This window comes from Haliotis cracherodii, unplaced genomic scaffold (genome assembly GCF_022045235.1).
Source record: "Haliotis cracherodii isolate W230 unplaced genomic scaffold, xgHalCrac1.p SCAF_8, whole genome shotgun sequence".
Classification (NCBI taxonomy): Eukaryota; Metazoa; Mollusca; class Gastropoda; order Lepetellida; family Haliotidae; genus Haliotis; species Haliotis cracherodii.
Window position 1 is genome coordinate 28,318,988 of NW_027266341.1, and position 17,992 is coordinate 28,336,979.

Here is a 17,992-nt window from a genome sequence, read left to right on the forward strand (position 1 = left end):
CCAAATTTGAAAAGATTTTATGTGGTAGTTATCAAGTTATAGGTTACACCAAACAATTTCCTCGGAAGGATGGGCTGAAGGAAGGACAGAATTCCTTGGTTTAACCATATACCCTGTCATTATAAAGTACCTAATACAGTAAATGTTTTCCCAACGTTCAACACACAGATAATATCATAGCACAGTTATTTTCTATATCCAGTAGGTAACATGCCAGTGGTGTGATGTGTAATAATCTTTTCAATAACCTCCCACTGAAGTGTCTTTAGCATTTTCAGTTGATTAAAAGCTGTACCATGACTAATCAGTCTACTGCTCATATTATAAGGACAATGGCTATTTCATTTTCCTATGGGGTTTAACATAACGTCCAAGATTATTGCACTTATATAGCGATGTGTGGTGTGTGTATGTATGTGCTATTCGAGTTCATAGCACTACCCACTGAGGTACTATGCTGCAGTACATGAATACCACACTCGGATGCATTATACTGACACTGAGCCAACCAGTGTTTGTTTACGCGAGTTAAAGCCGAGCACACAGCAGGGTAACATTTACAATCTTTTAACATCTTTAGACATGACGCTGCCGGGATTTGCTCTACCACTAGACCACTAGACCTAGGTCTGATGAAGTAGTTCATGTCAAATTGGGTAAATTTTAGCAGTGTAGACGAAGCTCAGTCGGTAAGCTGTTGGGCTAACAATCCAAGGTTACAAGTTCGCTTCAGACAGATTCTCACAAAAACTGGTCGCTTGTCTTAGAGACGTGTCACCTTCGGCAGAGATCTTCCTCACAAGAAGTGGTGGTACTCTAAAGGTTCTCCCTTGACAGTACAAGTGCAGAATAAATAGCTCTCTCTTTCACAGAGTCCTCACAAACAGCTGACCAGTGGACATAAGTTTTGCAAACTTTTTTTTTAAGGGGCCCTGATCTAAAGCAATTCCCCAGAACTGGTTGTTGCCTTTGTTGCCGGATGATATAGCAGAAATCTAGACTAGTTCGCGACCTGTGCTGCACAATTTGTAAGTGCATTTGTCACTTTTATTGATAGTATAAGGGTGTATGGTCACATTGAAATACAGTTTGGGACATTAGAAGGAAATGTAGGTATCTTAATGGATACGGTAATGGTGGGTAGCATCGGTAATGGTGACGAAGTTTTAATAAGTCACTTGCTTGGTAATTGTGCAATTTTCGCTTACACTATTTTGACTTGCAACACAAAGTAAATATTTCACCTGAGCATTGCTTATTTTATTGTGTTTATATTCTTACATTCAAAATGAGCAAACTTTTCACTCAGGAAATTTATTAAATGCCAATATAGTCAGTTATTTCACAAATTGACTGAAAAATATGTCCATCTGTATTATTATGGTAACCAATACAAAGCATGTTTATGTTTAATATCATCACTAAGAGACAGAAAATATTAGGATGAAAGTATATTTCTATATTATTTGGCTTCTAATCCCAGCATCATTAATCTATTGTGATGTTTTTAAGCCCTTTGACCGTCTTAATCATTTTAGTCAATCTGGACGGATTTTTCAGACAAAATGACAGAACTATTTAGACATTTTATAAATTGCCTGAGAGAATCATACTTATAGAAGCTTACAAAGGAAAAGATTTGTGAAAACAACATCTATTGCACATCGAAGAACTTCCCAAGCAAGACGTAGAGGAACAAGAATAAATCTGTTCAATGCTACAGCAAATGAAGGAAAACAAAATGCAGACATCATAATTACAACCAACCAAATTTATATGTGTAATTTTAGGCAGCTTCCTTGTTTGAGGAATGTATCTGTAAATATCCACATAAAGGAACAATATCCCACACATCTACAGCTGTACAAAGAAACTTATTCCATGTAACGTGTCTCTGTACCAATCAAATATTTTAAAATAAAATATCGTTTTGGGATATTATAACCCGTGTTCATTTCTCAACTGATCGTTTAGTTTGTTTCAGGTGTTTCACTTAGGTGTCAAGTCTTAAAGGTCAGCTGAGAAAGCCCATGTGACAACTATTTTCATAATCATGATAATGTCATAACAGTTCTTAAAAAAAATCCCCCGAGTTAGATAACGATGACCAATCATTCAATGTATTATCGGTTAACCCTTTGAACAAAGTATGTTGTTTTTACATCTGCACTTCACGCCCTGATATGAGTGTATTCCCTTTGCTTTAGAAAACCTGTAGAAATTAATTAACATGTGTCCTTTGTCAAAATCTTTATAGCTCACGGGTAACCAATCAGTGTTCAAAAATGCGTAAAACATTTTGGCTCTAAGATTATTTACAGACGGTAGCACATTCTCTTGTCACGCTCAGTTGCATTAGCGAGCACATCTACTCACGGCAGCTAGTGAGTGTCAGACATCCGAGAAGAAGCAAGAGATTAGTACGCCTTTAAACAGTCCATCTGATTCTTCTTATGTCTTGTGCATGAATATAATCCTTTTGATGTCATTGTTATTTTCCGTTTTTTTCTGTCAGTATCCACAGTATGAACACTCAAATGCCATATTAAGTCTGTTGATCTATGAAGTCCAAACACAATAACACAACATGATAGTTTGGCCTGGATGCACCTTCAGACGTCTACTGCTGTCGAGGTCGACCTGAAGATGTCCACGTCTAGCGAACGCTTAGGGGGTTTTCCATATCATTACTTATATTGTTGAATACCGTAGTTCATCTACTTCATAGTCACATATTACACTTGTGCAAAGTTGAAGTCGAGCTGGTGGCTTGATTGACTACTGAACAATCCAGAAAATACTTTTAAACAAACTAGCCTAATATTTTTCAGGCAAATATGCTTTCAGATTCTATATCATTACTTTAATTGTTGAATAGTTACCGTTTTATAACCTCCACGGTCCTCTGGCTCTGCTAACAACAGCAGTCACTAAGTCTTGCACATGGTGTTACAAACATGAACTCAGAGTGACAACTCTTTTCAGATAACGCCAAGCTCCATTCCAGCGCGTGACACCTTCTAAACTGGTTCCACTGTCGTTTAGCGCGATTTTCACCAGTACAGAAACCCAGTCTGGGCTCCGTCCCACAAGCTTGGCGCAAGTTGACGACACGCGAGGGAGCTGGGAACCAGCTTAGTTTATAATAGAGACGGGGCCCAGCTTATCAATGTGAGGAGCCTAGGAAGGGACAGCAGCGCCATCAAGCGATAAATGTGGTTGTCACGCGCTGTAAAGGAGCTTGGAAATGACTCCATCAACAATGGCGACATCCATGTGTATCAGCTGTTTATGTTATTTACTTTAGAAAGACACAAGAACGGATGGTTAGAAAATTTGGCAACAATGCAGTTTACCGGGCGCAGCCCGAGCTCTACCATCCGCTCAATTACCGCGCTATAGTGCCACTGCTGTCTCGTTATACCGTTACCGTGCCTCACGCTCTGGTGACTCTCGCTTCACGATCCAACACCCGTTTTCGGTCTTAGGGAAACTTACACATCTTTACAATCAAACACCCGTTTTCGATCTTAGGGAAACTTACACATCTTTACAATCAAACACCCCTTTTCGGTCTTAGGGAAACTTACACGTCTTTACGATCCAACACCCGTTTATCGGTCTTAGGGAAACTTACACGTCTTTACGATCCAACACCCGTTTTCGGTCATTAGGGTTAGCCTGCTTTGGGCAAGGGTGAGCCATAAATTCTTACCTTTACAAGCGTTAATCCTTTTAATCCCATTGGTCGGTCATGCTGACAAAAACAATTGCGGGTGTGATTTCAAGAAAACATGAATGGGAGCGCAGACCGTGACGTCATACGCATGCGCAATTCATTGTTTACTGATTACGCGAGCATGTCAATGGTGATTCTAATGACCCATTGAACGAGCACTGATTACATGTGATAGCGCCTGTGGTCCAGTGGTAGAGCGTCGGCTAATTAACGCATCAATTAGCAGAACCGGTGAGCCGGCGAAGCGCGTTCGAGCCCCCACAGCGCTAATTGGATCTGAAAAAGTGCGCCCGGTAAAGTGCACTACTCCCGAAAATTTTCTTGGCATTTGTTGTATGTCTACTTGACGAGATTAACGCCCACAGTTAGTTTAAGTGAAGGAAAACATTATTTAAACTGTTTCGAGAAGCGGAAATCGTCGCATTGGCGAAATGTAAACATTTGACACATACCCCATTTTCAACAGCGATATGTGCGTTAATATTTCGTGAAACTCGCTACTTTCTCGATATAGTATGCATTATGCATAGAATTGAATGACCACATTAATGACATACCCTGAGCGTCTTTAATGTAGGATCTTTGATGGCGCAAACATCGCCGATTATGCCTCATTTTCTCCTTATTTAGCCCGGGTGCAGGCTGAAACGGCAGCTCACCAAAACGTCACCGATTTATATGGAATATAGTTGGTGTAGAGGCTAATTACTAATGTAAACTTGTTTTAACTTCTCTCACCTTTTGGTTTTGCAAGTTACCGCGTAAGTTTAATATCATTTATTTGACCAAGGTAAAAAAAAAAAAAAGGTGCCGTTATCGCCAGGCAAAAGGAACGGTTTTTGCTTGAGGCGAGGTGACGTTTTCGCAATTTAGCCCTGACATGTTTACAGTGTTGTAATAATTTCACTACTAAAATAGCCATTACGAACATGTGTCTACAGAGACCTTTCCCTTTCTAACCTGCTCTGAAATATTGTCAAGAAGTATCTATGTGATTTGACTTTAAAATGCGTGTCGAGATATGTATCGTATCGTAACCTATATTTTGTGATACGCATCATGACCTTGGTGTATTGTTTCACCCCAACTCCAGTGGGAGGTTATTGTAAAGATTATTACACATCACACATCTGGCATGATAAATCCTGGATATGGAAAATCATTGTGCTATGATATAATCAGTGTGTTGAATGTGGGGAAAACATTTACAGAATTAGGTATTTTATCATGACACATATCATGTTATCAAACTGTGGATGGTCCAAGCTCTACTTGCTCTTGTGAAAACATCTATAAAGAAATGCATTAATATGATGAAGTTTATGTTTTCAGTGAACACCATAACATCCACAAGGTAATAATGGAACTACAAAGCAAACCAGAATTGCTAGAAACAGGTGATATCAAGAAAGAACCTGTCACTGACACAGGTGTAATCTTGGACTGCAAGAGAGAATTGGTGGAAACAGGTGATCTCAAAGAAGAACATGTTACTGAAACATGTGGAATCACTGACTGTGAGAGAGCATTGATGGAAACAGGTGATCTCAAAGAAGAACCTGTGACTGAAACATGTGGAATCACTGACTGTGAGAGAGCATTGATGGAAACAGGTGATCTCAAAGAAGAACCTGTTACTGAAACATGTGTAATCACTGACTGTGAGAGGGAATTGCTGGAAACAGGTGATATCAAGAAAGAACCTGTCACTGACAAAGGTGTAATCGTGGACTGCGAGAGGGAATTGCTGGAAACAGGTGATATCAAGAAAGAACCTGTCACTGACACAGGTGTAATCGTGGACTGCGAGAGGGAATTGCTGGAAACAGGTGATATCAAGAAAGAACCTGTTACTGACACAGGTGTAATCGTGGACTGCGAGAGGGAATTGCTGGAAACAGGTGATCTCAAGAAAGAACCTGTCACTGACACAGGTGGAAACACTGACTGTGAGAGAGAGTTGATGGAAACAGGTGATCCCAAGAACCATTCCATTACTGATATAGGGGGAGACGCTCACTGTGAGAGAGAATTGATGGAAACAGGTGATCTCAAGACAGATCGCAGTTGTCCAGCAAAGCAGTCTCACAAGTGTAGTGTGTGTGAGAAAACATTTAATAAAGCAGGTACTCTGCAGACACACATGAGGATTCACGGTGGAGTCAAGCCTTATAAGTGTGGTGAATGTGGGAAGGCATTTACGCTTTCAACTAACCTGCATAAACACATGAAGATTCACAGTGGAATCAGGCCGTATCAGTGTGTTGAATGTGGGAAAGGATTTAAACGTTCAGGAGACCTGCAGAAACATACGAGGATTCACAGTGGAGTAAAGCCTTATCAGTGTGTTGAATGTGGGAAAGGATTTGCACAGTCAGGTGTCTTGCAGACACACATGAGGATTCACAGTGAAGTGAAGTCTTTTGAGTGTGTTGAATGTGGGAAAGGATTTAAACAGTCAAGTGGACTGCAAGCACACATGAGGATTCACAGTGGATTGAAGCCTTATCAGTGTGTTGAATGTGGGAAAGCATTTATACACTCAAATAGCCTTAAGTCACACATGAGGATTCACAGTGGAGTCAAGCCTTATCAGTGTGTTGAATGTGGGAAAGGATTTAAGCGGTCAGGTGATCTGCAGAAACACACAAGGATTCACAGTGGACTCAAGCCTCATCAGTGTGTTGAATGTGGGAAAGGATTCACACAGTCAGGTGATCTTCAGACACACATGCGGATTCACAGTGGAGTCAAGCCTTATCAGTGTGTTGAATGTGGAAAAGGATTTAAACAGTCAAGTGGCCTGCACTCACACATAAGGATTCACAGTGGAGTCAAGCCTTATCAGTGTGTCGAATGTGGGAAAGCATTTATACATTCAAATAGCCTTAAGTCTCACATGAGAATTCACAGTGGAGCCAAGCCTTATCAGTGTGGCGAATGTGGGAAAGGATTTAAACGGACGAGTGATCTGCAGAAACACACTAGGATTCACAGTGGACTCAAGCCTTATCAGTGTGTTGAATGTGAGAAAGGATTGACGCAGTCAAATAGCCTAAAGTCACACATGCGTATTCACAGTGGAGTCAAGCGTTATCAATGTGGTGAATGTGGAAAAGGATTTACACAATCTGTTCACCTGCAGTCACATATGAGGATTCACAGTACAGAGCTCGATCTAGCTACATAAAAGATGCACCAGTGCAACCTATTATTGAAAATTATTTGTGTCTGACTTAGCCTTACTTTTCCACACAACAACGATCTTTGAACACAGTGAATACTTCTAAGCTTTATGGACCATACTACATCATTAATCCCTGGGTCATGTGTAATTTGTCACCATAGTTTGTGTGGTGCAATTAGGTTTTCATGTCAGCATGCACGTGGTGCAAGTAAAAAGAAAATTTGTAACTTATCCTGCTTTATTCCTTTATGCATATACTGCTCTCTTTTGACAGAAGACCCTTGAAGATCCAGGGGATAATAGGTCTTCACTAACAGCTCCAGTTTTCCAGAGCCGGTTTTACTTGCGGTAATAGTAGGGCTAGGGCGGGTTACTCGGGTACCCGGGTCCGGCGGGTACTGAGTAGGTCCCGGGTACCCACAGGACTACCCAGACCCCTGGTTAGTCACGTGATATATTGTCTAATGACTAAAATTATCTGGAACTCTATGGTTACACTACAAGTCATTGATGTTCGCTTTTCCTTCTGACCATGCACCCATTCCGCCCGATATGGTTGAATAAAGTATGGTTGAATAAGTCAACTTCAGTGTATGCATGACCTGTTTGTTAATACATGTATCTAAATACTTTTTGCCAGGGCTATGCTAAAAAAGTTACCAAACGGACATTTTAAGAGATCTCCTGAGACCTACAGTGGGTACCCGGGTAAGGTAGGGTAATAGGGGGCGGGTACCCGGGTAGTAAATTTGGACTCGTCTCAGCCCTAGGTAATAGTATAGAAAGCTCCGCGAATAAGCTATCAAGGTGAGCCGCATGCTTAAATGCAGCCAGCTAAATAGGAAATTCATGTGAACAATTATTCAAAAGCCAACAATGCCTATCTGAGGATTCTAAACATTGTTAAAGTACCCTTGTGTCTACCAACGTACTGTACATTAAGTGTAATGTGTTGAAACTAAAGACTCCATTCTCAAGGTGTTCCAATGTGTCATCATGGAAAAGTGTGTAGCTTTGCTTGGAGTGAGTGAGTTTGATTTTATGACACTGTTAGCAATATCTGGGACACCAGAAATGGGCTTCACACATTGTACCCATGTCGAGAATCGAACCCTGGTCTTCGGCATGATGAGCCAACGCTTTAACCACTAGGCTACCCGACTGCCCCAGCTTTGCTTCATCTTCCCGAGGCAAGTGAGTTAACTGACTTTAAAAGTGCAGTTTCCACCCTTGCCGAACTAGGCTGGTACTATGGAGTTACATTTTGGCTGGGCTAACGAGTCTATGCATAGTCCAATCAAAATCGAGCATCGAAATACGGTTTGTAAAATGTCGTGCAGATTTCTGTCGATTGCAGGACTTGCAAAGCATCTGCACCGCCAACTCGTTGTCAACAGATATTTTCTAAGTCTTTTCATGTTTTTAATCAAGGTACTCACGTGATTTGATGCACTTCGCTATGTAAGACCCGTTTTATCACAATATAGATCTTGATTATCAATCAGATCGTTTTGACTGGGCGCCACCATTTTGTTTGAAACAAATGCAAGTGATACGAGAGGTGGAATCTGATTGGTCCAACTCGTAATAACCACTGGTGGCGCTACGGTCGAGCCCCGGAATTCCAGCCTAGTTCGGCAAGGGTGCAAACTGCACTTTTATAGTCATTTAACTCCCTTGCCTCGGGAAGATGGCTTTGCTTGGAACTGAGCATCAAATATGCCATGGAAAGCACCTTCAGGATACAGCCAATGGCTGTACTAAATGACAAACACACCTTCAGGATTACTGGAACATCATTTGCATTGAACAGTCTGATACAACTCGAAAAGTTTTTAGATTGGATTGGATACAAAGACAAATTAAGTGGCCAGGTGCCAAGAGAGTGGAGTTGGCACAAAACCTCTCAACAAATAGAATCAAGAAAATTGGTTGCTGAATGAAATGTTTGTGTAAACTACATTCCTGAATAAATGTCAAGTTTTCTTTTGGGGACGTAAGAAAGTAACATTGTTTTGTTGATGTGTCAAGGTACAACATCTTAATAAATTTAATAGGCTATTCTCAAATGGCTTTGAAGTTCTGGTGCTGAGGGTAGGCCAAAATGTCGTGGTTAGAACTCAAGCTGCCATATTGTTTTCAGTACACGACCAATGTTCTCCATAGAAATAATGTAAAATGTGGGGGTTCCATATCAGGCCCTGCTTTAAGGGTAATGTAATTGGGATGTGGTCATAATGGTGACTCGTCATTTAAGCCAGGGAAGACAACTGAGGGAGATCCACGAGAAATGTCTTTGATACTTCCAACTTTTGATGGGGATATTCAAATTATTCAGTGAGACATTGATATCTAATGATTTGAACACATATAAATAGAATTAAATCTGTAAATATCTCTGTAACATTGAGTAGTAAGAGTCCTAATTCCCTCTCAACAGCGAGTTTGATCACAGTCATGGTTGGCAGTTTCAATAACATTGATCAATGCATCCAGTGCAGTTTAACCTGTGATTTGGTCTAAAATCATAAGAACAAGGTTGTGCATCTCCATAAATTTATTCCACATATGCACAAATAGTTTGATAATGACATAACACAACAAAATGTACCAAATAAAGTTATAATTAAAAAGCCACATTATATGACTATAATTAACAAAAAGATATATGCTCATTTGCCTTGGTTGGTTGGTTTGTTGTGTTACGCCGCACTCAGCAATATTCCAGTTATTTGACTGTGGTCTGTTAATAATCGAATCTGGACCAGACAATCTAGTGATTGATATGAGCATCGATCCACGCATTTGGAATCGATGACATGCTTCAACAAAGTCAGCGACCATGACCACCCGATCCTGTTAGTTGCCAGGGTTGCTGAACACCTTTTCTACCCCGGATCTTCACGGGTCCAAATTTCCCTTGACAGGAAATGCAACATGATACCTACATTATTCCATAGTAACCAGAACTAATAACACACCACTCACACACATCACATTCAAGTCTCTCATTCAGTAACATGATTATTAAATCTGAGACCTGTCATGTCAAGATGAAATATTTTATGTGGCAAGACTAAATGATCAGCAACACTGACTGCCTGTCAAACACCCCATCACAAATATTAACCTCAGAACAAGCATATGAAGACATAATATGAAAAGTGTTCTCTGTTACACAAAGGGGCAATAATACAAAACAATTATCTCTTGGCCACAAAATCTTTTATATCCATAATACATTTACATCCTCATCTTTATTCTAAAACTGTAATGGTAAATTTCATACATACATGGCATTCTGGGAAAGGCATCTTTGAAGCCATGATGTGAAGACAAATAACCATTATGTCCTTTAACAACCATGTAAAGCAATAGATTCGGAAACTAAGTAGCAATAATTGATTGATTTATGATCACCGAAACATAATGCATGGACAGTGACAGGCGATCAGTATCCCATGTTTCCATGTAGTCAATCTCCCCTCAAGTATAACACACACATACACACACGCTCTCGCACACACACACACACATCACCTCTCGGACTGACACTCTGTTGATGTATTCCCACATACAACATCTCCAGCTTCATCAGACGACCTTGACCTCACTTGAACAGGAAGCTGAAATCAAAGAAATTATGGTTAGAAACATGCCAATTTACTCATTCACATGACCAGTAAAACAAACAGTAGTCAACAAAGGTTATATATACAGCTTCCCAACTTCATCAGAACCAATGTCAGTTGATGTTATTAGGCCAAGTTTGATACAATTTGGTCATCAACAAAAGGAATATCAGACACTCGGGTGGCAGCTTGCATAATTAGTTTGTTGTTTAAAGCCACACTCAACATAATTCCAGCTATATGATGACAGCCTGTAAATAATCAAGTCTGGACCAGACATTCCAGTGATTAATATTGTGAGGAATTATCCAGGTCGTTGGGGTACGATGACACACCACCAACCATGTCACCGAGTCTGACTAGCCGATCCTTTTGGTAGCCTCTTAAGACCAGCTAGGTTGACGAGGGCCTATTCTAACCCGAAATCCACACGGGTGCCTAAATAATTTGCATGAATGTTCAAACAGACCTGTAACATATACAGGTGTCCCACAAGTTGTATCCAGATTAATTCCTAATTAAAGCTTTGTGACAATCTGGAATGCAGGACTGATCTACTGATCTGTAGTGAAGGACCTTATACAAAGCCATGGATCTGAACACTGATGGAATATGCAACCTACTAACGAACTTGTCAAGGTAAGTTTATGCAGCGATACAAACATTTTTAGTCCACTAGCCTTTATAATGATAACATATAGTAAAACCCTTAAAATGGCAAAGTTCTACTAGTCCTTATGATACCTTAAGTAATGGGCAGTTTGGCAAGCACTACAGGACAAGTGCCAATTGCTGACCCTGGTTTATGCCTAGTCAACAATATTCAATGATAGGCCATAACACCAAATAAATCTGGGGCAGGAAATCCAGTGGTGAGGTGCCTGATGGACGCCATCGGGCAGGTGACACACTGTAGCCACCAGGTTACTCAGTTACTGTAACATACGCAGAGTACTCGAATCTACCCCCAACATCAATGGGGAGGCAAATGACTTACCTGTACAGGTAGTCCTGGTACTGGGGACATACCCTGGAACATCCATGGGGAGGCAAATGACTTACCTGTACAGGTAGTCCTGGTACTGGGGACATACCCTGGAACATCCATGGGGAGGCAAATGACTTACCTGTACAGGTATCCCAGGTACTGGGGACAAACCCTGGAACATCCATGGGGAGGCAAACCAGACAATCAAGTTATTGATTTCATTAGCAACATCCACACAGAAGGGGGACAATGACAGGTATTCAACCAAGTGAGCTGACAACCCAATCCTTAAGTCGCTCGTTACGACCAGCATGCATATCTCGGATCCCCTGGGTGCGACCAGCATAGTTTACTGCTATTCCAACCGAAATTCCCAGGGTGCGACCAGCATAGTTTACTGCCATTCCAACCGTAATTCCCTGGGTGCGACCAGCATAGTTTACTGCTATTCCATCCGTAATTCCCAGGGTGCGACCAGCATATATAGTTTACTGCCATTCCAACCGTAATTCCCTGGGTGCGACCAGCATAGTTTACTGCTATTCCAACCGTAATTCCCAGGGTGCGACCAGCATAGTTTACTGCCATTCCAACCGTAATTCCCTGGGTGCGACCAGCATAGTTTACTGCTATTCCAACCGTAATTCCAAGGGTGCGACCAGCATAGTTTACTGCTATTCCAACCGTAATTCCCAGGGTGCAATCAGCATAGTTTACTGCTATTCCAACCGTAATTCCCAGGGTACGCCCAGCATAGTTTACTGGGGACTTATTCCAACCGAACTCCCCTTTTGCGACCAGCATAGTTTACTTTGGATCTATTCTTACCAGAATTCCCTGTGTACGACCAGCAAAGATTACTTAAGACCTATGCTGTAACCCTGAATCCATTGGGTACAACCCCTGGGTGGTCCACATACACCACCATTAACCCCATCCATACTCACACAAACATACAATGCATCCATCTCTAGGAGTCAAAAGTCCATGCATGGATTAAAGAAATAACTTGTAATATGTCATTTATCAGTTCTAATGAACACATTAGAGAGTTACACCTTTGACATTTCAATCCGTTTAATTAAATCAATTCATTCCACAGTGAATCCTCGTGTGTTTGTGAAGGTTACTTGACTGCGAAAATTCTTTCCCACATGCACCACACTGATAAGGCTTGACTCCACTGTGAATCCTCATGTGTTTCTGAAGATCACCTAATAGTGTAAATGTTTTCTCACACACATCACACTTATAAGGCTTGACTCCAGTGTGAGTCCTCATGTGTTTCTGAAGATCCCCTAATAGTGTAAATGTTTTCTCACACACATCACACTTATAAGGCTTGACTCCAGTGTGAGTCCTCATGTGTTTCTGAAGATCCCCTAATAGTGTAAATGTTTTCTCACACACATCACACTTATAAGGCTTGACTCCAGTGTGAGTCCTCATGTGTTTCTGAAGATCCCCTAATAGTGTAAATGTTTTCTCACACACATCACACTTATAAGGCTTGACTCCAGTGTGAGTCCTCATGTGTTTCTGAAGATCCCCTAATAGTGTAAATGTTTTCTCACACACATCACACTTATAAGGCTTGACTCCAGTGTGAGTCCTCATGTGTTTCTGAAGATCACCTAATAGTGTAAATGTTTTCTCACACACATCACACTTATAAGGCTTGACTCCAGTGTGAGTCCTCATGTGTTTCTGAAGATCACCTGATAGTGTAAATGTTTTCTCACACACATCACACTTATAAGGCTTGACTCCAGTGTGAGTCCTCATGTGTTTCTGAAGATCACCTGATAGTGTAAATGTTTTCTCACTTTCACCACAATGAAAAGGCTTGACTCCACTGTGAGTCTTCATGTGTGTCTGAAGTTCACTTGACCGTCTAAATGCTTTCCCACATTCAACACACTTATAAGGCTTGACATCACTGTGACTTCTCATATCGGCTCATTCTTTACCCCTCGGTATCTTGTAGATTATGGAATGGGGCGAGTGTGCCAAATGGCATCGGGATCTCTCGTAAGTGTCCGTAGACTAAACGCACGAGACACTCATTCGTCCATTCGTCACCACTCGCCCCTTTCCGTAACCTGTAAGAAGACTCGTCCCTATATGGACGAATGTTATGTGCGAAAATACAAACAAATCAGCATGCGCGTATGATTTCAAGTACTTCGGTCGAATCCCTCATGAATAATTTTTGATTTAACATATGTCTTGCATTTTAAAATATACCCAAGATACAGTTAAATATGTTCAATTATACTGTATAATACTGAAAGTTCTTATGTGTTTTCAATAGCATCTGGAATAACATACAATAAATGGGGGAACTATCCCCCTGGATGCCAGAGGGACATTTGTTACATTTGACCACTTTCTAAATGGCATTGTGTATTCATAGCTTTCGGACATGGGAGCCGTGCCAATTTACACTTGTCAGAGGGTGCTCAAAGTACGTTATCTAGACTACTAGTTGTCGGACTTTCATTTTTGTGGAAGCCTCGATGGCTGAGTGGGTTAGATGGCTGACTTTGTGTGCTGGCGATTAGGTGCCTCACTCTGGGACTGACGGGACTCAACCCAAAAAAGTACTAGAATCTTTAAGAAAGTGTTATCCCAAATATATTATTTGTTACATTTGACCACTTTCTAAATGGCATTGTGTATTCAGTCTTTTCACAAGTTGGCTTAAAGTATTGTCCACTCAAGTTACCTCACCTTTAGACATGTTCGACACACGTTATGTGAAGAACGTTCTCGATGTACTGCACTTTGAAAACTTTGCAGTCAGAAGAAATGTCTTAGAACTTCCAATGAAAAACGTATAGTCTGTTCGATGCTACATCAACTGCCATACTACAATCAAGTCTCGTTAATCCGACATTCGGCTTTATCCGACCTTAATGATGGGAACCGGTTAAATCAGTGCTTATTAGACCCGTTAATCCGACAGTCTCGCACTCCGACTCCGACACACTTAATTTGCAACGAATTACCGAAATCACTCATTAATCAGTCTCGTTAATCCGACACGGTGATCAACGTACTCAGTGGTCATCTGCCCTTTACTTCTATTTTAAGTGAAAGAATTAATAATTATCTAGAAAATAATAATTTGTTATCAGAATCACAAGGAGGATTTCGATACGGATATTCTACTGTTGATAACATGTTCGTATTGCACTCCCTCATTTGGACTCTGGCAAAAATTAATAAAAACATATGTACAAGGTAAATGCTTCCAGATCATATTTAACATGTATCAAGGCATAAAGTCGTGTATTGTTGCTAATGGTGAAAATTCATCGTTTTTCTCTAGTGATATCGGAGTTAGACACGGGGAAAATCTATCGCCAATTATCTTTGCCCTGTACCTAAATGACCTTGAAGAATATCTACAACAGAAAATATGTAAAGGTATTGATGTTATAACGGAAGATGAAGAAGTTAGAATCTGTAAAAATATCATTGTTTTGCTATATGCAGATGATACTATTATACTTGCAAATAACCCCTGTGACCTTAGAGAAAAATAATATGAATGTTTTTTATGAATATTGTAAACAATGGAAGTTGAATATTAATATTGATAAAACTAAGGTGGTTGTATGTGGATCAAGAAAGAACAATAATGTGTTAAGGATAGGCGATAATGTTGTTGAAGTAGTAGATCAATATAAGTACTTGGGTCTGGTTTTTAAACGAACTGGAAATTTCCTAGCAGCCAAAATGTCGTTAGTAGCTCAAGCTAGAAAAGCTATGCACTTATTATATATTAGAATACGTAATCTTGACTTACCAATAGACTGCCAACTATTATTATTTGATCAAACAATCGTGCCTATATTAACATATCGTTCCGAAATTTGGGGATTTGGTGAACTAGATATCATAGAAAACGTTCACACAGATTTCTTAAAATATATACTAAGGGTACAAAAAAAGAACACCCCACTATTTTTTATACGGAGCGCTGGGAAGTACCCCTATTACGGTTTTAAATAAACAAAGAATGTTGACACATTGGTCTAAGATAACTTATAATAAACCAACGAAATTGTGTACTGTTATGTATAATGTATTATTTGCAGACTCCTGTAACCATAAATACAGCTGGCTCGAATATGTTAAAGGACTATTTGATGGATTAGGCCTTAGTTTTATACGGACCCAACAATTCATGCCAAATATAAACGTATTAAAATGTGTTATTAAACAACTATCTTTGATCAGTTTAGCCAGACGGGGACAAGTTATATAAACAACTCTCCCAAGGAAATATTTTATCGAATATTTAAACATAAAATCCAGTTAGAAAATGATCTTCTGTCGCTACCCTGAAGACTCAGTATCCCGATTACTAAAATAAGATCCACAAACCATAGATTACCAATAGAAAAGGGGCGATGGGAAAATATACCACGGGAAGACAGAATTTGTAGTCACTGTAATAAACATGACTTAGCTGACGAATATCACGATCTACTGATATGTCCTTTTCAGCATAACCTGCTTAATACTACTTGATATGTTACTCAATACTGAAAGTTTACCTGAACAAAGAAAACTAGCACAGTTTGTAAAAGAAATCCTCAAGATGCTTAATTAAATGTATGAGTGTATTGCAGTTAAACGTATAGTCTCCTGCCTTGTGTCACCATAAATGTCCATTTGTACCTTCAATATGTCAAAGTTATGACCTTGAAGCAAAATATACGTTTGTTGTTGTTGTGTTGTTGTTGCCCGCGAGTACACAGCCTCGCGTTTTGATGCGAGACGAATCGGCGAGTAGCTGCATATTTCAAGGGCTGCAGAGATAAACTTGCTCAACAATAAACAATTATTGCTTTAAATAAACAAAACAGGATTAATCACATGCCTAGATTACCTCAACCTCATAAAATCGGATACAAGTTCTCGCTACCACTAAGAGCATCCCATTACAAGTATAGTGCAAACAGAGCTAGAATCTTTAGATTTTGCAGAAATATTGAATAACTTTGAAATCATTGTCGGATTTTTCGAGAGATTTAAGCCCTCTCAACTGCCCACGACTGACAGTGAGAGGGTGGGTTTTGGGGGAGAGGCAGTCAATATTCCTGTCAGACACACTTTAAGTGGCCTGTCAGTGATGGGTGATAGCAATCTTCACGTGTGTTGTGAATTGCCAGGCTACAGATTTGTTTAGTCTCTGAAAATGAAGAGAGTATTTATTATTAATATATTTCATAACTAATATTTAACAACTGATTGAATCTGTAAAATATGTTAATTTCAGAGACAATACGTTCGTCTAAGACATAGTACTTTATTTTATGCCTAAACGGTTAAGTAAAGAGATAATAATATTTCAAATATTTTAAGTAAAATCGATGCGAAAAATGCGAGGCGCCCAGATAATAAGTTTTAGCCTATTTCCATAGGGACGTTTGTATAGATATCCTCCCGTGTTTGAGGGAAGCTATAATGTTTCCAAAAGGGGGTATAGAGCGACTCCTTTTAAGTAATGTTATGCCTAAATGTTGAGGAATGAGATAATGATATTTCAAACAAGTATTTGAAACTATTTCCATGAGAAAAATGCGAGGCTCTCAGATGTGCCACTATATTTTTCAGGCTATTTCCATGAGGGACCTTTGCATAGACAAAAAAAAACGTGTTAAAGGGAAGCTATATAGTTTCCAAAACGGGGAATAGAGCGACTGTTTTAAAGTTATTTTATACCTAAATGGTTCAGGAAAGAGATAATAATATTTCAAACACGTATTTGAAACTATTTCCATGCGAAACATGCGAGGCTCCCAGATGTGCCACTAAGTTACCAGGCTATTTCCATAGAGACGTTTGTATAGACAAACCCCCGTGTTAAAAGGAAGCTATAACGTTTCCGAGACAGGATATAGAGCGATCCTTTTTACTTTATTTTATGTCTAAACGGTTAAGTAAAGAGATAAAAATATTTCAAACACGTATTTTAAATTAAGTAAAAATCGATGCGAAAAATGCGAGGCTCCCAGATGTGCGTATAAGTTTTAGCCTATTTCCATAGGGACGTTTGTATGGATATCCTCCCGTATTTGAGGGAAGATATATTGTTTCCAAAAGGAGGTATAGAGCGATCCGTTCAAGTAATATTATGCCTAAATGGTTTAGGAATGAGATAATAATATTTCAAACCCGTATTTTAAACTATTTCCATGCGAAACATGCGAGGCTCCCAGATGTGCCACTAAGTTTTCAGGCTATTTCCATGCAAACGGTTGCATAGACAACCTCCCGTGTTAAAGAGAAGCTATAAAGTTTCTGAGACATGATATAGAGCGATCCTTTTTACTTTATTTTATGTTTAAACGGTTAAGTAAAGAGATAATAATATTTCAAACACGTATTTTCAACTATTTCCATGCGAAAAATGCGCGGCCCACAGATGT

The 17,992-nt window shown here is 39.7% G+C and overlaps 1 pseudogene; it reads left to right on the forward strand.

Annotated features, from left to right (window-relative positions):
• The first annotated feature begins 3,251 nt into the window (after positions 1-3,251).
• LOC139450902 (zinc finger protein 208-like) overlaps positions 3,252-17,992 on the forward strand; it is a 33,933-nt pseudogene continuing 19,192 nt past the window's right edge.